This window comes from Canis lupus, chromosome 3, assembly GCF_048164855.1.
Source record: "Canis lupus baileyi chromosome 3, mCanLup2.hap1, whole genome shotgun sequence".
Taxonomy (NCBI): Eukaryota; Metazoa; Chordata; class Mammalia; order Carnivora; family Canidae; genus Canis; species Canis lupus.
The window spans coordinates 21718457-21740028 of record NC_132840.1 but is presented as its reverse complement, the minus strand read 5'-3'; the positions used below and the strand labels follow the sequence as shown (position 1 = coordinate 21740028).

Below are 21572 nucleotides of genomic sequence, written 5' to 3'. Positions count from 1 at the left end.
GGAGGGAACTGGTGAGGGGTCCTTCAGATGAGCCTGCAGCCCCGGCTGACACCTGGGCTTGTAAGGGTCCTGGGGCACCAGATTCCTGACCTACGGAGGAGCTCGGAGCCACTACATTTTGGTGTAATTTGTTACGCAGCAATAGCTAGCTGCTGTACCCAGCTAGACAGTCCCAGTGGCATCTACTTTGGAAACCACTGTCCTGCAGTTTTGCAGCTCAAGCTCCCATCTCTAGCATCTACTCCGAGCATGGCCACCCCACTGGCTCATGCTCACTTGTGAGGCTGCCCCTTTGCTCTGTGAACCAGGCTCACTCCTTCCAGGTCTACCTGAGCCTCCCCTGCATGGCTGGCTTCCCTGACCAACTCCATCCACCAAGGTCTCTGCACCCCTGGGCCCCTCAACATCTCTGGGCTCTGCTTGGGAAATACCACGGTCCTGAAAGCCAGCTGCACTGGGATGGGTAACCTCAACCCACTCAATGCCAGTAGGGCACCTAGTATGTTCTGGGCGCTGGGCTTACAGGTAAATGGCATACAGCTCTTGCCCTCTCTGGGCCAGGGCTTCTCAGGTTGGGGACTGGAGGACGCGTGGGGAAACGGTTGCCCCACAATGTGTCCAGGCTCTAGTTCTGAGAACCCTGGTGTGTGGCACTCCCCATTGTCCCCAGGTGAGCTCTGTGTGGATGTGACTGCCCCCAGATGCAGGCCCCAAGTGCCCCAGAAATGCAAGAATATGCTCAGATTAATTACATTTAGGCTGCCTTATGAGCGGCGAGCACAAAGTTTAAAAATTCTGGGGGAGCACTGGTGGAACCTGGAATGAGAAACTCCACTCTGATAGCAGGGTGACTGCCAGTCTGCCCCAGCAACATGTGCAAAGTGCTGAAGTGTCAGATAGGCGTCAAGGACTGGCCAGGGGAGGTGCTCGGGTGGGATTTGGTGTCTGTGAACATGAAGAGTGGGGCACCCCACCCCAGGGATCGTCCATCCCCTGAACTGTCAGCAGCTGCTATTCCCAAAGCCCAACTGGACCCGTGGCCTGACGGTTTGAGGACAAAGGGACTGGAAATGGGATAAATCTCCCAGGAGGCACGCCTTGCCCTCGATGCTGTGTGCGGAGCCTTGTGTACACAGAAGGTGCTCCATAAACAGCTGGTGAGCAGAGCCTCTTGCACGCTCTGCAACCCCTCACGCAGCACGCAGCCTCTGGGGGTCCCCACCTGGGTAGATCCCTCCCACCACCTTGTGGCCACAGCTGTGGCTTCCTGCCCCTGGACTGGCTATGCTCTTTCCCAGGAGGACCTGCGTGCTACCCAGGTAGATGGCCACCTGCCTCTGGGCCAGCTGGTCTCCCTGCTGCCTGTGTTTGGGGGAGGTGCCCTAAAGAAGGTCACTATGTACCCCTCTGAGGTCAGCAAACCAAACTGCACTCCCCTCCAGCTGGGGCCGCAGGATCTCTGAATCCCCACCCCACCCAGTGGCCCACCTGCCCCATCCCGTCCTGATGGTCCCAAGGACTCTCTAATAATAGCAATACTAAATCCTCGTGGCCAATTCTGCTCCATTTCTATAAATAATGTAGAATCTTTTTATTTACTGACAGGTTGTAAAAGTATCAGGGAGAGTAATGTGAAATCAGGAGCTGCTGAATAATGCATGACATCCGGCTCAGTCCCTCTCCTGCCTGGGCGGGGTCCCCACTGGCTTCCTCTTCTCCCCCCCCGCCCCCCCCCCCCCCCCCGCCCACCACTGTGCCCACCTGGCGGGGGTCAGAAAGCCAGCTCTTTGGGTCCTGGGCACCATCTGCTCTCCATTCACACTCCACAGTTTGGAATCCACACGGAGATCTTAGGAGGGAGGTGTCTCTGGGGCTACAGGGGGTGCAGGGGCCCTGGATTTGCACTCTTGCTAATTTGGATATTCAAATCAGGCCTCAGGTCCAGCTGCCTCCTCTTGCAAACAGATATTTGCATGGTTTGAACCAGGTTGGCTGAGTCTCCTTGTAAGTGGGCACGCAGATGCACACACGCACACACAAGATACACAACCATACAGCTACAATCATGCAGATGCATAGATACATAGACACACAGTCACACACACATAGATACAGACACAGATATATACAACCACAAATATACAGCCACAGTCACACAAGACATATGACCCCATATAGAGACACACACAGATATATACAATCACACGATCCACATAACCACCCACATATAAACGTAACACACAGAGACACACTCACATAGACACACAGATATACACAATCTCACACACATACACACACACAATCCTTGTTTTTCCATATCTTTGATGATGAAACCTCAGCAGAGTGGGGAGGGCTAGAGCAATGTCTGGTGTAAATATTCTATTTTTTTCCTGACTTTTGAAGAATTAGCATTAATTATTCAAGGTGCTGGCTTGGTTATGCTGTTGCTAACTGCCAGTGGCTCAATGTGGCCATTACCCGAGACCCCTGCAGAAAGCTGCCTGGGTTCGCTTTGGGCCTGCTCAGGGCCTGCTGCCTGCAGTGGTTTGACCTTACAGGTTCCGGGCCCACGCACAGTGTGTGCGGCTCCCGGGCAAAGCCCTCTGGAGCCCAGCCGCGAGCTGGGCCTGTCAGTCCAGGGTCTGCCCCTGGCCAGCAGTGATCTTTCAGCAATCAGCAGAATGGGATTCGGGAGGGAAGAGTGCTTGCTACCTGCAGGGCCCATTCTAGGAGCTTTGTGCATATTCCTTGTTTGTTCTTCCCTGAACTCACTGGAATATGTGCACCCCATAAGAGCAGGGGGTCGGTCTGTCACCCAGGCCTGGGCAGTGTTCAGCACCTAGCTGGTGCTCAGTAAATATGTGCCAACTAACAAACTTGGTACTGTATACTTTGTAAGTGAGGAAACTGAGGCAGGAGAACTAGGGAAACCAATAAGGCTTATCCAGGGGCCTGTGGGGCTTGGGGAGAGGGAAACTCTGAGTCGGGTACAGCCATGGTGACTACGCCTTCCTCCTGGGCCAGGTGGGGTGCAGGAGCGGTTGCATTATTCTATAATCTTTATAAATGCATCAACCATTTCACTGAGCCATGGGGCAGGCTCTGCAGCGCCTGGGGACCAAACCCCCCTGGGAAGCACACCTTTCCAGAGGGCGTGCGCCCCGGCTAAGGTGGCTGGCAGCTGCACAGGGCTTGGGGCTGGGGAGACCTCACAGGGCCTTGGAACGGGGCGGATCCCTGGGAGCATGAGGGCCCAAAGCTGAGGCTGATGCCACTCCGGAGTGTCCCAACCATGCTGCACACGCATGTCCGTGCACACCGGTGTGCACGCTTGCACACCCATACATGCACACACAGCACTTAACTGCACCACACACTCATACCACACATGTGCACCCATCTACGTACATCTACATACGCACGTATTTACATATGGCAGGCACCACACACACAAACACTTGTGCACACAGCACATACACGAATCACACATGGCACACATCCATACAACACTCATCACACACAAGTCTATACGCACACTCTCACACAGTCCACACACATCTAAACGTACCTGCACACACACGCACACACTGAGCAGGACCAAGTGATGAGGGAGGGATGATGTTCCCTGGACAGGAATCCCATCAGGCTGAGCAGTTTGGTTCTCCCTCTTTGCTACCACCCCAGACTTGCAGGAATCTGAAATGGGTCCCGTAATCCTAGCCTACTCTCCCATTTTACACCTGGGGACACTGAGGTCCATGTTACCTTGATCTATGCTCGCCACAGCCTTTGGTGGCAGGTATGTCCCCACTCTATACACAAGGATGGGGATGCCATGACTTCCTCAAAGACAGCCAGCAGTGGAGCTGAGATTGAACCCAGCCTGGACACCTCCAAGCCCCTGCCTCCTGACCTGGGAGGGAGTGGGTTCTCATGTCCCTGCCTGGCTTCTTGTGCTGACCAAGAATGACATTACTAACACTCTCACCCCATGTACCTGCAGGCACTTCAGCTTCTCACGTGCGTTAACCCGTGTAACCCTCATCACCATCCATGGGAGTCAGGATTATGGTCATGCCCATTTTGCAGATGAGCACCGAAGTGCAGAGAGGCAACGTCAATTATTGGGGTATGAACCTCAGAGACCTGGCTCTGGTGCACCCCAGAATGCCGAGAAGCTCTCTGTGAGCTTCTTGCCTGGGTGGCATGTGGAATCACCCAGAAGCTTTGAACATACATCATGGCTTGGAATCTCCCACCAGTTGCTTCTGAATTAATTGGTCTGTGGGGTGGATGGAGCCCCGGGCCTTGGGATTTTGTAAAGGGGACTGTAAGTGAGGGGGGGGCAGCTCTCGGGGCTCATTTGGCTTATTGGGCTTTTAAAGCCTCACGCCTCCTTCTGTGAGGGCTGGGGGAGGGTCCCAGGGGGGAAATGCCTGAATATAAATCATACCTGCAGGAGGGGCTCCCTTCCCGTGTCATTTCAATCCCACAGCACAAGGCCAGCAGCTCCCCAGGGAAGCTGGGGGCGAAGACGCCCAAGGTGTGAAGCTGATGGGTGTCCTTGAGTGGGGCCAGATGGCTGCTCGGCCGGCAGGTGGTGCCGCCCGCGCTGCCAGAAGCTCTGGGGAGGCCCAGGGGCTGAGTCAGAAACCTAGGCTCCCTGCCCAGAAGGTGACTTTGGAACCTCGTGAATTCGGACGTGACAGCTCCAGAAGCTGGGAGGAGGGCTCGGTCTCCAGAATTAGTCCCTCCACGAGCCGGGACACGGGGACCACGTGCTCTGGGCAGGGACGAAGTAAGGAGATACTAACACCAGGCACCTGGCCGTGGGGTGGGAGTGGACAGCACAACAGGGGGCAAGTGCCAAGAGGCGTGTGTGTGCGCGCACATGCACGTATGTATATGGGTGTGTGTGTCTGTGTCTGTGCAGGGCTGGGACTGTGGGCCAGCAAGCCTTGCTGTGTGGCTCTGGGTCCAGCACTCTCCCTCTCTGAGCTGCTATCTAGTTCCCCATCTGGGAAGAGGGGGCCATGGGGCCAGAGAGGGTACTGGAGTCCCTGACTGACTGGAGGCAAAAGCAAGCCTCCCTCCTCCCTACCCCGGGGCCCAGGACTCACAGGGGACAGGGACCAAGGAAGGTCCGGGGTGCTGGCTCCTCTGCTCCCCCCCAACTCCATACTTCCTCGGCAACCCCCTCAGCCAGCGGGTCCCCTCCAGATCACTTGCTCCCATTCTCCCTCCCTCCTGCTGCCATCTGAGTTTCTCTGCCTCTGGGGTCGCAGGTGGCCGCCCGTGGTCAGGCTCCCCAGTGCCAAAGCATTCCAGGTGTGGCTTCCCAGGATGGCCCCTACCTCCAGTGCCCACTGGGCCTGTGACCCCTCCCAAGAGGCCCCTAGACGGTCACCCCGAGCCCCCTGGGAGACATCGGAAATGGCCTGGTCGCCCCGGACCGCACACAGCCTCCCCCTCCCCAGTGGGGGGAGCCGAGGGAGCCGCCAGGGCCCTGGGCCAACTGGTTTCCTCAGCTGGCGCCTGGCGGTGGGCAGCCGGCCCCTGGCAGCGGCCGCAGGCTCCCGCATGCAGCTGGAAGTGGGGGCCACGGGGCGACGGGAAGGGAGCTGGCAGGGCCGGCAGCAAATCTGCTCCGGGCTGGGGTTCAGGCCGGGGCCTGTCTGCCCTGGGGCTCGAGGCCCATTATTTCCTGCCTCTTAAAACAAGATCTACCCTCCCACTACCCCCCCCCCCCACCGCAGCCCGAGCCTGCGCAGAAAAGCTGGGGGTGGCTATGGGGGGGGAGGCTGGGAGCAGAGGGATGCCGCTGTGTACATCCCACCGTCCTCTCTGGGGATCGGGGATCCGGGATCGGAGGGGGCTCCAGGCCGCAAGTGAGCTGTGAGTGAGCAGGACCCGTGGAGCTGGGTGTGGGAGGCTGGGTCTCAGCGGGTGCTCTCAACAGCCCTATTAATATCTGAGAGAACATTCCAGAGAAAGGAGGAGGAAAAACCCCGGAGTATCTCAGAGCTCAGTGGCCACAAGGAGCTCCAGGCTCCAGGCGCCAGGCGGAGGTCCTGGGTCCGGTCTGGGGCGACCCCAAGTCCTGCGGGACTCCCCAAGACAACCCTCTGCAGGGCCTGTGTGCTTGCGGTTTTCCTCTCTCTCCCGATCTATTCTGGGCTCGCTGTGCTCGGGGCCAGCCTGGGAAAGGGGCTGAGGCCCGGGGAGGGCGGCGGGCAGCCAGGAGGAAGCCGGGAGCAGGCAGGCAGCGGATGATTTAGGAGCTGTTCTGGGCAGGCCCCTGGAGAGTGTGGGCAGGGGAGGGCGGAGGTACAGATGGAAGGAGCATTTATTAAGGGTGAGCCGAGAGATGCAAAGGGTTTTCTTGGGAGCCCTGGTGAGAACGGAGGCCTGGAGCCGCTGCGGTGAGGGCTGGGCATGGCGCGCGGCCAGGAGCCCGAGCCGCAGACCTGGGCACCGGCCACTGGGAGGGTGTCTCCGGCTGGTGCACACGCCAGCCTGTGTCCGGCCCGGCCAGGCCCCGCCGGCTTGGAGACACCCCTCTGCATTCCTGCTCCACCCTTGGGCAGATGGGGCTCCCTCACTGGCCTCATGCTTTTTGTCCACCTGTGAACTGGGGAGACTCATGGGGCCTTTCCCACACGGAAGAGCCTGGCGCACAGTAGGGATGTTCTCATCTTAATTTCTTCCTTTCTTTCCTTTGTAACATGCTCTGCAGTCCACACTGCCCTGAAGCCCTGGCTGCCCAGGCCTCAATTCTTCTGGTCCATTCCATTCTCAGACCAGGGGTTCAGAGCAATGAACTCTCAGCCTGGCGTGCACGGCCTGTCCCAACTTGACCCAGGTCCTCCATCCTGCTCATCTCCCACCTTGTTGCCGTGGCTGTGCCCCAAACTCCCAGCCTCCCTTCTACTATGTACCTGAGCCTCTGCCTTCCCGACACGCTCACCCTCCCCAACTGAGAATGCCCAGCTGATTCCCCCATATGTCTTTTGAGGCCCAATTCAAGTGCCACCTCCTCCAGGAAGCCTTCTAGGGATGTTCCAGCCTTCCCTTGGTTGAGTTTCCAGAGTACTCAGCTTGGGCCCACGCTGAGCCCAGTAACTGTATGTTGGCGGAACTAGGGGCAGCACAGAGGCTATTCCTGGTACCCAGGGAAGGCTGGCTTTCTGGAGGCAGTGGGAAACAGGATGGGAAAGGTTTACATTGCTATAGGAAAACAGATGCTCTAGGGAGAGATGAGGGAATTTCCACTGAAGCTAAGACAGATGAGCTAATACTGCACCCCCCTCGGGGACTTTCAGAGGGGAAGAGGACACCTGGCTGCTGGCAGGGCCTGGAACGTTGAGGTGAACCCACAGAGTGGGGAAGAGCATAAGGGCTGTCCTGGACAAAACAGCAGCCCCACAAAAAGCTGGCAGTGGGGACGGTCCCAAGGGCAGACCCCCACCCCCCAGAACTGTTAACCCAAGGACCCACAAAACATTGGTTTAAAGGTGAAGCTCAAAGCCCACCTGTCCTCTTCATGTTAACAAGACAAAAGCAAGCCCCCAGCTTCCATGATTATTTGAGAATTCCCCTCTACACCCATCAAATTAGAGCAGTGTCCATCGGGGCCGCAGGGGCTCCGACAGGTATTAAACTTTAATGAGCACTAATGGCTTTGCCCTACTTTGTGAGTGCCGGGCCTACATTTATGAACATTTAATTTCTCAGGCCTTGACCTCCTTTCTTCCCCCTCCTGCCCACCCTCAGAGAAGTTTGTGAGCCTTCCTGGACCACCTGACAGCCAGCTTCCTGTGCCAGGTGACTCGGCATCCTCCTGGGGAGAGAAGCAAAACTCAACAATTAAAACCCCCGAGTCAGCAGCCAGCAGACAGGACTGTCAGCCTGATGCAAGGGATGGCAGTACGTCATTAATTCCTTTGCTTCAGGTAGATTAGCAGAAGTGTCAGGAAGGTCCACGCTGCCTGCACCGTGACCTGAAGTCCCCCATGGGGACCAAGGGCTGGGGGTGCTGACCAGGGATGAAGGGGCCCAGGACTGGCGGCCGAGCCCCTGCTGCCCCCTGGCGGCGATGAGACCCACTTACCCGGGGAGGGTTGAGGGTGGGGGTGGGGGTCTGCAAAGCCCTCGGCTCAGGCCCAGTCAAGAGGCTGGGGGAGCTGCCTGGTTTTGGATGAGAACCCCTAAAACGACTGGAGCCCTGGAGTTGGCAGCTATCTCATGGGACAGCCCTCACGGGACTGTGAATCAGCCACAGCCTGAAGAACAGCTGTTCCAGAAGTTTCCAGACCTGTCTCAGGCAGCGACAGGTGGCCCTCTGGGGTCATCTCTGCAAAATGAGGTAAATGCCATCCAGCAGCCTCAGTAGCCCTTCAGCTCCAGAATGGAGTCCATTCCAGCAGCATATACAAACACCTACTATGTGCCAGGTACTGCGCAGGCCTGAGTGACATCAGACGTAACCGCTAGCAAGATTCAAGGGGGGGATGCATCAATCACAGACATCAGGTCACTCGGCCTCCAGCCCAGGGAGACTAGGACCACTGCCTCCCCTCTGGCCCTCTGCAGCCAGGGGCCCTCAGACGCAGCTGAAGTGAACTCATTCTTTCCCTCCTGGGTGACGTGCCTCAGTCTCTCCAGGAGGCAGCTGGCCTGTCAGAAGCAGTGACCGCAGGCCCCATGCGCAGCCTGCAGCAGCAGCAGCAGCAGCATCTGCTGGGCTCTGATCCTCCTCCCACTGACCAGACTTCAAAAGGAGTCCTTTCAGTCCTGTCAAAAGGAGAAGGCTGAGCCTAAGGAGGCAAGGCTCTGGCCCAGCCACACCAGGATTCAGCTGCTTTTGTCTGGGTGGACGGGAAGGTGTCCTTGTGAGGGGCTCCCAGCCTGGCCAGGGTCAGCCAGCCTGAACCCCATCTCCCGTGCTGGCCTCAGGCTCCGTCCCCAGGAGATGTGCTGGCTCCCAGAAGCCATGCTCCCTAAAGGTTAACAGGATGATCACCTGGCTGGGATCCAGCTCCTTCTACCACTTCCTGGCTGTGCTATCTGGCAGGGCCTCAGTCTTCTCACCTGTGAACTGGGGATCCTAACAAGGTTGCCACATAAAATACAGAGTGCCCGCTGAAATTTAAATCTCAGATAAACTGTGAATAATTAAAAAACATAACAGCCTGGGGTGCCTGGGTGGCTCCATCGGTGAAGCGTCTGTCTGCCTTTGGCTCGGGTCATGATCCCTGGGTCCTGGGATCAAGTCCCACATTAGGCTCCCTGCTTAGTGGGGAGTTTGCTTCTCCCTCTGCCCTTCCCCCTGCATGTGCTTTCTCTCTCTCTCTCAAGTAAATGAATAAAAAATTGTAAAAAAAAATAACACTCTGTAAGATACAATTCCTGTACAATACAATTCACTCCTTTAAAAGTGTGCCATTCCATGGTTTTTGGTCTACTCACAGAGCCAAGCAACTATCACCACAGTCCATTCTAGAATATACTCCTCACCCCAGCAAGAAACCCCACACCTGCCAGCTGTCAGTCTCCATTGCCCCTCCCCATCCCCAGGCAAAGAATAATTTTAAGTATGAGTATATCCCAAATATTACATGGGATATACCCATACAAAAACACACTTGTTTATCTGATGTTAAAATATAACTGGGCTCCTGTTTTGTTTTTCTTTCTAAGTCTGACAACCCTTAGCCCCTGGGGCCTGCTGTGGGCATTAAATAGTTAACTGCCTCAGTTACTCATGGCGGGGTTGTTTTGTTATGTTTACTATTTTATAGTCTTTTTTTTTTTTTAAGATTTTACTTATTTATTCATGACACAGAGAGAGTGAGGCAGAGACATAGGCAGAGAGAGAAGCAGGCTCCATGCAGGGAGCCTGACGCGGAACTTGATCCTGGGTCTCCAGGATCACACCTTGAGCCAAAGGCAGATGCTCAACCGCTGAGCCACCCAGGCGTCCCCACTTTTACAGTCTTAATTTGAGATGCCCCAGAAGCAGAACCTGAGTCAAGGATTTAGGTGCTAGACATTTATTTGTGGGCAGACTGCAGGAAGCGAGGAAGTGAAGCCATGAGAAAGAGAAGGGAGGAGAGCCATCAAGGGGTCACCTTGAGTGGGCCTGCTGGCGACCCTGGGATGGACATACACGGTGGGGTCTTTATCTACCACCTTTCCTTCTTGGGTGGGAGTGGTTCCTAGGGGTGTGAACCCCATACCCAGAGTAGGGGCATAGCCAGCTAACAGCTTGGAGCAGAGAGATCCGGAAGCAATAGTATTCTACAGACTTCTCTGTGGGTGAGCTCTAGGCCAGGCAGAGCAGATGCTGGCAGGGCCCAATGGCAACCTGCCACAGTGACTGGGGCCATCGTACTGGGGTGAATATTGTCCCCTCAAATTCATGTCCACCTGCAAACTGTGAGTGCCACTTCAGATGGAAAAAGGGTCTTTGCAGATGTAGTTAAGAGGAGGTCACAGTGGGGCACCTGGGTGGCTCAGTCAGTGAAACGTGTGCCTTTAGCTCAGGTCATGATCCTGGGGTCCTGGGATCGAGTCCCATGTTGGGCTCCCTGCCCAGCGAGGAGCCTTCTTCTCCCTCTCCCTCTGCCATTACCCCCACTTTGTGCTCTATCTCACTGCCAAATAAATAAATAAATAAATAAATAAATAAATAAATAAATAAAATCTTTTTTTTTTTTTTTAAAAAAAAAAGGTCACAATGGACCAGGGAGGGCCCTGGCCTAAGGCTTGCTGTCCATACAAGAGGGGTACGTGGTCAGAGACGCATGCACAGGGAAGGTGGCCGTGGGAGGGAGAGGGGGGGACTGAAGGGATGTGGCCACACGCTGGGGGCCACCCAGGATGGCTGCACACACCAGAAGCTGGAAGAGAGAAGGAAGGATCCACCCGAGAGCCTTCAGAGGGAGCACAGCCCTGCCCATACCTGGATCTTGGACCGCTGCCTGGGGGGACTGGGAGGGGATCTGCCACCCCAGTGTGTGGCCTTCTGTTGTGGCAGCCCCAGGACACTCACACAGCAAGTCACTACCTCTGTGCTGACAAGGGAGGAAGACGCCCGTCTCCTGGGGTGGCAGGTGCAAAACGCAGCCCTGGACCCTGGGATGGACATACACGGTGGGGGCTGCCCTGCCTGTTTCTGTCGAGGCCGCTGCTGGAGCGTGCTGGGCTGACAGCCTGGGGGGGGGAGAGCGCTGACAGCATCAAGCCATGTAAGCGCCTCCCCCCAGGCGGCGGGCACCCTCGTTCCATCGGCTCCCGGGCGCCGGCGGTGGGGTGCGGAGGCGCCGTCATAAGGGCCCGGCTCTCGGATCCCCGCGGTGCCCGCCCGCCACCCGGCCCTGCCCGCGGCCCCGGTGCTGCCAGCGCCACGCGTCTCGAGTGCAGACACGAAATGTAATGTCATAACATTCCCGGTCCCATAACCTTTGCTTCAGGAGACAGCTCCGGCTGTCAGAGGAGCCTGGAGGTAAATATTTCAGCGGCGGAGGGGAGCCCAGCGCGGGGAGCTTGACGGGCTGCTCCCCAGGGCGGGCAGGAGGGGACAGGCGCCGCCGGGGAGCGCCCGCGTCAACCTCCACCCGTTTAAAATATACGCACAGTAAATCCAAGGCAAGTGCGAGGGAGAGGCTAAAGCCTGGATAAAATATGAGCAGATATAAAGCCCGACACCTTTATTGTTCTGAAATGTCTTCCAATAAGTTATGGGACCGCGGCTTGACCCTAACCTATCATATTGTTATACGGCGGGACAAGGAGCTGCTCGCGGAATTTGGGCTCTGCGGTTGGGGGCCTCGGTGCCCTTGCCAGGCTGCCCCCCGCCTGGGCATGGGTGCCTCCACTTTGTGCAGAGCTGACCCTGACATCCCCGCCTGAAGACAGAGAGCCTGTCTCGTCTCCGTCTCCTGCTGAGCACGTGCCCTTGGTCACCTGGATGACCGTGTCTGTGGCCTCATAAAACTACAGGCACTGTGTATTTACTGAGCACCTACGATGTGCCAGCGACGGCCGGGGATTCTAGGGACACAGTTTAGAAGCACAAGCACGAACACAGGCGCGTCCTGGTGCATCCTGGGCACAGCTGCCGGGGCCTGTCCCCTGTCCCTGTGGTCATCCTGTCCCATCTGTGGAAGACAGGCAAAGCCCCCGACCCTGTAGGGTCCTTGTGAGACTGCAGGCCCCAGTCCACACAAAGTGCCAAGCTCAGGCCTCCCTACCACGCGGCTACTTGCGATGGTGCCCCTCTCTGGGCCTCAGTGTGCTCCTCTGTAACATGGGGACAGCACCTCTCCGCAGGGCGGTGAGGACTCCGCGGTTGGCACAGGACGGGGCAGGGGGTTTCAGCAGGAAGGGCTCCATGACTGTCCTGGATTATTATTATTTACGCAGAAAAGGAGATCCTGGAGGCTCAGCCAGCACAGTAGGGCCGCCTCGTGCCGGGTTTAGGGTCTGCAGGAGAGTAACCCACAGTGGGTGGGTGCAGGGAGAAAAGCAGACACGTGGCCACGTGAAGGGACCCGAAACAGTCAGGTTTCACACCACCTGCATGCACACCCCATGCGAAGGCACGTGAACCCCACCCTCACACGCCCTGGGGTGACCCCGGCAGCTTCCGAGCCAGGCTCTGCTCCATCGCACGCTTCAGAAGAGGCAAGGCAAGCCTGAACTGCTGCCTGGCGGGCCCGCTCCTCTCCCTAGCACCTGGCTGGAAGGCCTCGGGGGCTGCGTGCCTGGTCCCCATCAGCAACAGCGACTGCGAGGTTCAGAGAGGACCCCAGGTGACAGTGCCTTCCTCCACCCCCGAGGTCCCCTGAAGGTGTTTCGTCTGACTCACCTTCTCGCACCTGTCATAACCCAACCACGTCCCGCTGTCTCTCATCACTGGTCAGAACCGGCTCAGGGAAAGGAAAGCAGCCCAACGTCGCCCAACGTCGCCTGCCTTCTCTTCTCTTTCTTCCTTCCGTCCCCCCATCCATCCACCCTTAAAACTTCCTGCCTTCCTTCTTCCTCTGTCCACCCATTCATCCTTCTGCTCACCCATGCGTGCAGCCAGTGTTTACTGAGCACCTACAATGCACCAGGTACGACCCCATGTTCTGGGGAGACACCAGTGAACAGAAGGGATGGACAGGCTCTCACAGTAACTACGTCTAGCTAAGGGAGATAGATTTTTTTAATAAAAAAAAGTGGAAATCAGGGTGCTCAGTGGTTGAGGGCCTGCCTTCAGTTCAGAGTGTGATCCCGGGTCCTGGGATAGAGTCCCACCTCGGGTTCCCTGAAGAGAGCCTGCTTCTCCCTTTGCCTACGTCTCTGCCTCTGTGTGTGTCTCTCATGAATGAATAAATAAATAAATAAATAAATAAATAAATAAATAAATAAAATCTTAAAAAATAAAAAAAGAGGAAATCAATGAAGGAGAGAATTTGAGGTCATTTAGTGCCTAGTATGAGGAAGAAAGCAAATCAAGGTGGTTAACAGAGTGAGTCTGTGAAGAAGGCAATCTAGGAGGGCCTCTTGGAAGAGGTGACAGTTGAGCTAAAGCCTGAAGGGCAGAGGGAACCAGTCATGCAAATTTCCAGGGAAAGGGAATTCCAGGCCCCTTCCAAATGCAAATGCCCCTCAGCAGGAGGAGGAGAGATGTGGCCACAGTTAGGTCAGAGCCGGTGGGGTGGGGCATGGAGGACGGTGGGAAGGGGCCCAGATACCGGGAGGGGCCAAGTCTGGGGAAATCCCCTGCTGTAGGAATCAGGTAGGGCCTGGAGGCTGGGCCCCAGGTGCTGGGGGGTAGTGCACACCCTCCTCAGGCCTGGACCAGGAAGCCACTGAAGGACCACAGTGGTCAGACAATGTGGCATCCTCTGGCACTGCTCCCTGTGGTCTTCGGGTGCTTCCAGGGCACCCCATACTCAAACTGGCAAGAACTCCGGGGAGCTGGCACAGGAGGGCCTTGTGTGTGATGCTGGGTGGCCCTTGTGGGCCCCAGAAGCTTCTGCACCTTGGTTTCCCCACACAGAAGCCCTGTCACTGCAGGGCTGCATGGAGGAGTATCTGGCTCTCATCTAGGCCTATGACCAGGAGCCTGTCCCTCTTGCCTCCCCAGTGCAGTCCTGCTCGGCACAAATGCCCGCCCTGGCCCTGGGCCCAGCTCACCCGGACACTCCACCCCCGGTTCTAATTGGTCCTGAGGAGCCATGGTCCCAGAGCCATGGACCCTCCCGAAGTCCACCCAGCTGAGGTGTGAGTTCCAGGAATATCGCTCTGGCCCCTTCTTCTTCCCCAACACACCACTGGGGTAGAATCTGTTAACGAGAACTGCAGAGGAAGGTTCTAGAAGGAGCATCCCAGGAGGGTGGCATGGGGTGGGGGAGCTAATCCTTCCTGGACACTGAGCTCTGTGAGGCCTCCCTTCCAAGGCTTTTCATGAATCAGAGTGTTCAATAATCCCCTCATCACCATTTTATAGATTGAGAAACTGAGGCCCAGAGAGGGTAAGAACACAGCTGGGATCCAAGCCTGTGCTGTGAGCCTCTGACAATACCGATAATATCAGGCCTCAGTTCCAGAGCGCTGGGTACCTGGTGCTGTGGGGAGCACACCACACGACAACCCCTCTTATCATCACAAAACCTGGTGACTGTCCCCCTTTACATGTGGGGGAACTGATGCAAAAGAGGGTTAAGGGGAAGGTAGTGAGGTAGGATTCCAAGCAGGCAGGACGGGGCTTCTGCATCCCCAGAATCAGCTGCCCCTACTGGTTTGGGGCAGGAGGGCTGTACGTGTGGGGGCCTGGGGCATCTGCTGCCTTGCCCTGCTCTGCCCTGCTCTGCTCTGCTCTGCAGGCCACGCTGCTGAGCTCCGGGGCGAGGGTGCACGTGAAGGATCCCACCCGAGGCCCGCGGTGGGCTGTCTTCAAGCAGGGTGGGAGGTGGGAGGTGGGGGTGGGCTCTGAGCAGACACCTGTCAATCCTGCCACGATACAGACGCCTGACTAAGGGGCAGCTGTCACCCAGGCACCAGGGACCCCAGACAGGCCTCACTCCGGGGCCAGGAGTTCACCCCCGCGGTTAGGAAGAGGAATCATCCCCCGGCAGCCCCCCAGCCCATGGCACCATGGGGCACGAGCCAACCCTCAAAGGGTCCCACGGCCCTCGGCCACCCCCACCAGTTCAGGACCACGGCGGGCCCCGTCTGGAGCCGGAGCCGGAGCCAGAGCCGGAGCCGTTCTGGCCCGGGGGTCACCAGCGGTCATTCTTAATGGCTCGGCTCTCCTGTCCAGCCCTGTCTCCACAAGGGAGTGATCTATGACCCCATTACCGCCGAGGCCTCTGAAGGGCTCCAGGATGGATTACCGGCTGCCTCGAGAGAGCGGGGAGGCAAAATCACACGCAGGTGAAAAATGAACTTCATCAGACTCCCCGGGTCTCATTACCATCCATCAGCAGCCAGCCCGACCCTGGGGTGGGGGGGCGCACACCCCCCTGCTCCGCCCGAGCGCCACCTAAGCTCTGCTCTCAGCTTCGCCTCCTGCCTCGCTCCCCAGGGACCCTGAGACGAAGCCAGTTGCCAGGGGGCGGGAGGCAGGCGTCTCCCACCGGCCGTGCCCTGTGTGGCTGTGAGTCCCTGTCCGGGCGTCGGGGCCGTGGACGCTGACAGCCGGGGCCAGGCCGTGAGACCCGGTGGACCTGCTTCCCGCCCTGCTCCTGGCCTCCTGCCCAGACAAACAGCCTCTGGCTGGCGGCCCTGCCCCAAACACCTGCTGACGTTCCCCTGATCGGCCGGGCCCGTGGGGAGCAAACGGGGGCTTGTCTCCCATTTGGCGAGAAGGGGCTTGTCTCCCATTTGGCAGAGGCACCCAAGGGTTCGGGGCAGGCGGCCGGGAGCCAGAGACCTTTACGAGAGGAAGCAGTTCTGGAGACGTCTGGCCGCGCCCGGCGGGGTGGGGGCAGGTGCCCAGCAGGCCCGCTCCGAAGGCCGATTGCCCACCTCCCCTGGTCACTGGCCAAAGAACCCCCGCCCTGGCGCAGAAAAATAAAACTTGGACCCTCCCGGGTCCCACCCCTGAAGGACCAGTTTCCAGTCACTCTACTCCTCTTCTGTCTTGCGTCCTCTCGGGAGGACCTGAGCTTTGTTAGCCAGAGCCCATCGCGATCCCCGAGGATGAAGCCTGTCAGGCATCCAGAACATTCCACCCCACATGCCTGGCTGTGAGCTCGTGGCCCTTCTGTGGCTGAGCAACTGGCCGCACAGGTCCCAGCTTATGCAAGCAAAGGGGAGACCCAGGGATGAGGGACGGGTACCCGAAATCTTTTTCCCATGATGATATTCCAGGCGGCTCTTCAATGTCTACTCTGTGCAGGCTGATTCCTCACGTGATCTTGGTGAGGCTACAGGATTGGGGCTAGAGGAGGTTCCGTTTCATAGGTGCGGGCATGACAGTTCAGAGAGGTTGAGAGAGTGGTCTGAGATCACACAGCAAATCAACGGCAGCGTTGGGAGGGAAGCCAGCGCCCCTGTGTCGTCTCAGCTACACGACAGGGGTCGTGAGAGGTTCTCCAAGCTGAGCCTGGCCCTTGCGGGATGAAGACTGTGCTTCCACGCCACCATCCTCACGGTGTGTGTGTGTGTGGGGTCTCAGCCAGCGTGGGGCATGTTCCTTTCCTCTCATAGGGGGCTCCAGGGCTCTGGATCAGGGGGCCTGGGCTGGCTGGTCTTCCCTGGCACATCCCTACCCTCTCTGAGCCTGTCCCTGCCTGTGAAGGGAGGCGATAGAGACAGTCTCTGTAGGGTGTGAGTTCTAGGAGGGTCACTGGTGAAACTGCTTTGGAAGAGGCAGCTCCCGGATCCAGAGGGATTGTCGGTGTTAATCGGATTCTGAGGGGAGAACCCATCAGAATCTGAGCCAGAGTTGGGGGTGACAGCCACGGCCTGCAGGGAACGGCCAAGGACACAGTCCTATGGCCTAGAGACCAACCGTCCTCTCTGGCCCCAGGCTCTGCAGGGAGGAGGCAGGCACATAGGGCCCTCCCAGCCCCAGTGACTTCCTGCTCTTGGCCAGGGGAGTTGGGGGGTGGGGGGTGGGTGTCGTCTTGTTGGAGGCAGGGAGGGTCCCTTTAATGGAAGACCTTTCTTATTCCAAGCCCTACCCTCGAGACCCCGCTGCTGTCTCCTCCTGGCTTCTGTCCGCCCAGGCAGCCAGACACCCACGAAGCATGAATAGTCGATTGTGGGCAGCGTCTGAGCAAACCTGCAGTCACCCAGGCTAGCCTGAGAGGAGTGTGTGTGTCAGAGAGCGGCGCCTATGAGAGTGTGTGTGTGTGTGTGTGTGTGTGTGCATGCGAGAGGACGTGCCCTTGTGCAGGGAGGCTCTGCAGGTCCACACCAGGCCCACAAGACTACGGTACGGCGCCTAGTGACAGCCCCTGGCTGGATGGTGGGAAGGAGGCCTCGCTTGGGGGATTCCTGGTCTTTTCCAGAAGCATCTGACCTCCTCTGCATCTGCACTTATAAACAGGACACCCCCGTGCCCTGCTGCCGTCCTTCCTGGTCACCCTGAACTCATGGCCGGGGCCACGTGATCTGAATGCCCGGAAGACAGAGGGGTCACTGTGTGTCCTCTCAGACACAAGTGCTCACAGTGGAGGCCTCACAGCTGATCAGCCTCATGTGGGGAGTAAACCCTGTCCTCAGAATCCAGGACAACAAGGGGTTGGCTCCTGTCCCGCTCTGGCCAGGGCTTGTGGGTAAAGGAAGGGCCCAGGGCGCCAAGATAAGGCTGGACTCAGGGTGATCAGGGAGGGAGCAACAGGCGAGGAGATAAGCCACGGGAGCCCTGTGCCCCCCCCAGGCCCCATGGCGGTGTGTGGCTGGGAGATAACCACATTTCGGGGGCGGGCCCCAAGCAGGGCCGAGGCTTCATGATTGATGTGCACTGGACAAGCCGCCTGCCGGCCCAGAGGGGAGGGACAGTGGAAAGCTGGGGCTCCGTGGAGATCCAGCAGCCCGGGAGAGAGGAGCTGGCTGAGAGCCCACGCTGCTGTTGTCTGTTCCTGGGCCTCTGGAGGACTCTTTCAGGCACCCCAGCTAGCCCTGCACGAGGCATGGCCCCCAGGTCAGCGAGGTGCTCCCAGACACCGAGAGGGACCCATGCCCAGCTTGTTCTGAACAGACATGTCTCTCTACAAACAGAAACGCTGGCCTCTGGACACCTGGGTGGCTCAGTGGTTGAGCATCTGCCTTCCACTCAGGGTGTGATCCGGGGGGCCTGGGATGGAGTCCCACATCAGGCTCCCCACAGGGAGCCTGCTTCTCCCTCTGTCTATGTCTCTCTCTCTCTGTCTTTCATGAATAAATAAATAAAATCTTAGAAAAAGAAAAAGAAGGAGAAGAAGAAGAAACGCTGGCCTCAGGTTTACCCAACAGCCTCCGGAAGGGTGGTTAGCACAAGCAGGCCCTCCTGGGCCCGGCCTGTGTGTTCCGAGCGCTGAGAAGTGGTCACCACCCCAAGCTGCCGGCGAGATGCTGGCCTCCGTTTCACATTAGTGGCCCCTGCCGAGTTGTGGCTGCCTCGTTCACATCCTGTCCGACTGTCAAGCCTCAACTTCCTTGTCTGCGACACGGGGCTAACAGTATCTACCTCTCAGGGATGTCATGAATATTAAATTAGCACCCAGTAAGAGCTCCATACATGTTTATGAAGTCAAATTAAGTTAACGGCATGACCTCGCGGATTCTCCTCCTAAGAAGTCCTCCTGGGACTTCAGCACTGAAAACAGGTGCTGGAAGTCAAACCTGCGCATGAATATTCACAATAGCCAGAAGGTGGAGGTGACGCAAACACCCAATAGCGACAGAATGAACACGCAGTATGTGGGCCGTCCACACATGGAATATTACTCAGTCATGAAAAGAGGTGGGAGTACTGGCTACCCACGGGTGAACCTCGACACCTACTAGGTGAAGGAGGCCCTTCACAGGCAGATGCCACCTCCGTGAAAGGTCCAGAAAGCACAGAGCCATGGAGACGCAAAGCAGGGTCGTGGTTGCCAGGGAAGAGAGGGGCGGATGCCAGCTAACCAGTAAGGGGGCTACCGCTTGGGGGCATAAAAAGTTTTATTCATTCATTTAATTCATTTAATGTGCACTTTTCATTCATTCATGAGAGACACAGAGAGAGGTAGAGACACAGGCAGGGGGAGAAGCAGGCTCCATGCAGGGAGCCCGACGCAGGACTCGAACCCCGGTCCCCAGATCAGGCCCTGGGCTGAAGGCGGCGCTAAACCGCTGAGCCACCCAGGCTGCCCATGAAAACAGTTTTGAACTGGACAGAGCGGGTGGCGGCATGACATTGTGCGCGTACTAGAAGCTACTGAATCGCTTACTATAAAATGGTTAGTCTGTGTTATGTAAATTTTGTCTCAATACGAAAAGTTGAAACGAACGGTGGACATGCACTGCAAAGACTTTGCCAGACAAGTCGCGGGTTCCTGCACCCCCTTCTGGTAATGTACGGGTCCCCCAACAAGCTGCAAAACACGGAGAAGGGGTCTTCCCCACCTGGGCTGAACGGCACTTGTGGTAAGGGAGCAGGAGAGGGCTGCTTTCTGAGCTGGGTGATGGGTCAGGGGCTGAGGACACGGATCCCCTCGTGAGTATTAATTGAATCTAATTAGATCCGGGCGGGGCGCCCGGGGGGCTCAGTCAGTTGAGCGTCTGCCTTCAGCTCAGGTCATGATCGCAGGTCCTGGGATCGAGCCCCGTGTCAGGCTCTCTGCCCAGCAGGGAGTCTGCTTGCTTCTCCCTCTCCCTCTGCTTGCCGCTCCTCCCTGCTTGCGCTCTCTCTCAAATAAATAAAATCTAAAAAAAAAAAATTAGATCCACGGCCACAGTAAATGAAGCCAATTTGTTAACTGTGTTTATGCCAGGATTTCAAATCGCTACCATGTAACACAGAGCACAGACCAAATGTCCAAGATACATGTAACTGGATCACCATGGAGGGCCATGGAGATGGGCAGCGGCCCAGAGTGGAGTAGCCGGGAAGTGGGGGCACCCGGGCGGGGAGGGGCATCCCTCACCTCGTCCCCACCTCCGTCTTGCTTGTCACCCTGACCTTCCCGAGGCTTCAGCCTCCTCATCTGTAGAACAGTGGGGCTGACCCAGGGACAAAGTGGGGAGATGAGTGGTGGTGGTGGTGGGGTGGTTAGTATCTTCACGATCACATGAGGCACTGGGGCACCACTGCCTCCCCACCCCCAGAATTGTCTCCCTCTACCTCCAAGACCTCAACCAACCCCCTTTGCATCTTGGAATCCTTCAAGCCACAGCTCCGTCCCTCTTCCTCCAGGAAGCCCTCCCAGATCGCCTCAGCTGTGTGCCTTTAACCTTCGGAGTGCCCAGCTGCACATGAAGCTCCCTGAGGACAAGACCCCCTAGCTCTGACACCCCGCTGTCGTTTAGAGCTCTGGTGACCATCTGTGTTAGAATTTCCTGGCCAGTCCTTAGAATCCCTCAGAATGTTCCTGAAATGATAACGCTTTGACTTCCCAAAGCCAAACACCTGGTGTCCTGTCTTTGGACTTGAAAAATAAGCCCCTTTGTCCACCATGTTTGGCAAGATTGCAGCACCAGTAGGTGCAGACCAAGGAGGAAGGCCAACGGGCCAGCAGGAGCAGAGGATGCCCACAGCAACTTGCTTCCCTCACCTCCTGGGCTGTGGCCATGGGGCTCTGGCCAGGCCTGGGTGTCAGGCAGCAGAGGGAGTGCACGCCCAGTGGAGGGGCTCAGGGTCCCCTCACAGTCCAACAGGGAGTGGGCTCCAGGGCCCTGAGCTGGCACCTGCAGGGAGGAAATGCCCCGCGGGAATGGCTCAGGGGCCTCTGTTCTGCTGGGACTTCAGCTGGCCCACAGGAACCAGCAGGCCTGGGTGACTGACCAGCAGCGCACCAGGGAGACGAGGAAGGAAACTGATACTTGGCCGTACCTACTATGTGCCAGGACCACCTCTCCAACATCTTTAGGAGCGAGGTGGGGGCAACAACCAGTCAATCAATACCAGGAAAGATGTGAAGCTGTTCTTAGTTTTCTTATGCACTGATTCATCCATCCACTCATTGGGCAGATACTTACTGAGGGTCTACTATGCGCTGGCCACTGTCCTGGGTGCTGGGAGCAGGAATGGATAGATGTGCTCGGCCTCTTGGAGCTATGCCACCAGCAGGGACAGCAGACAGTGAGCAGGAAAATCTGCTAAGTCTGCTACTGGATGGTGGCCTTTGCTCAGGACAGGCAGGTGACACGGAGGAGGGGACGCTTTAGAAGAGGTGGACAGGAAGCCCATGCAGGGAGTGATTTTACCTCCAGATCTGAGGGGAGGGAGGGAGGGAGGCCTGCAGTTCCCTGGGGAGCAGCCACAGTAGGAACAAGGTTGCGGGTGGTGTCTGGAGCAAGGAAAGGGCACTTGGCTCCCTACGTGGCCAGGAGGGCAGGTGGCTTGTCCAGGTTTGCCCAGCCAGTTAAGTGCCACAGCTAGGCTCCCA

The 21572-nt window shown here is 57.5% G+C and overlaps 1 protein-coding gene and 1 long non-coding RNA gene across 6 annotated transcripts in view; one reads left to right on the top strand and one right to left on the bottom strand.

Annotated features, from left to right (window-relative positions):
- GSE1 (Gse1 coiled-coil protein) overlaps nucleotides 1-21572 on the bottom strand; it is a 413371-nt gene that overhangs the window by 223871 nt on the left and 167928 nt on the right. The window lies entirely within an intron of this gene.
- LOC140629998 (uncharacterized) lies at nucleotides 5800-9388 on the top strand. The gene is made up of 2 exons (XR_012027782.1): nucleotides 5800-5895; nucleotides 7774-9388. It is a non-coding gene; the product is annotated as an uncharacterized lncRNA (long non-coding RNA).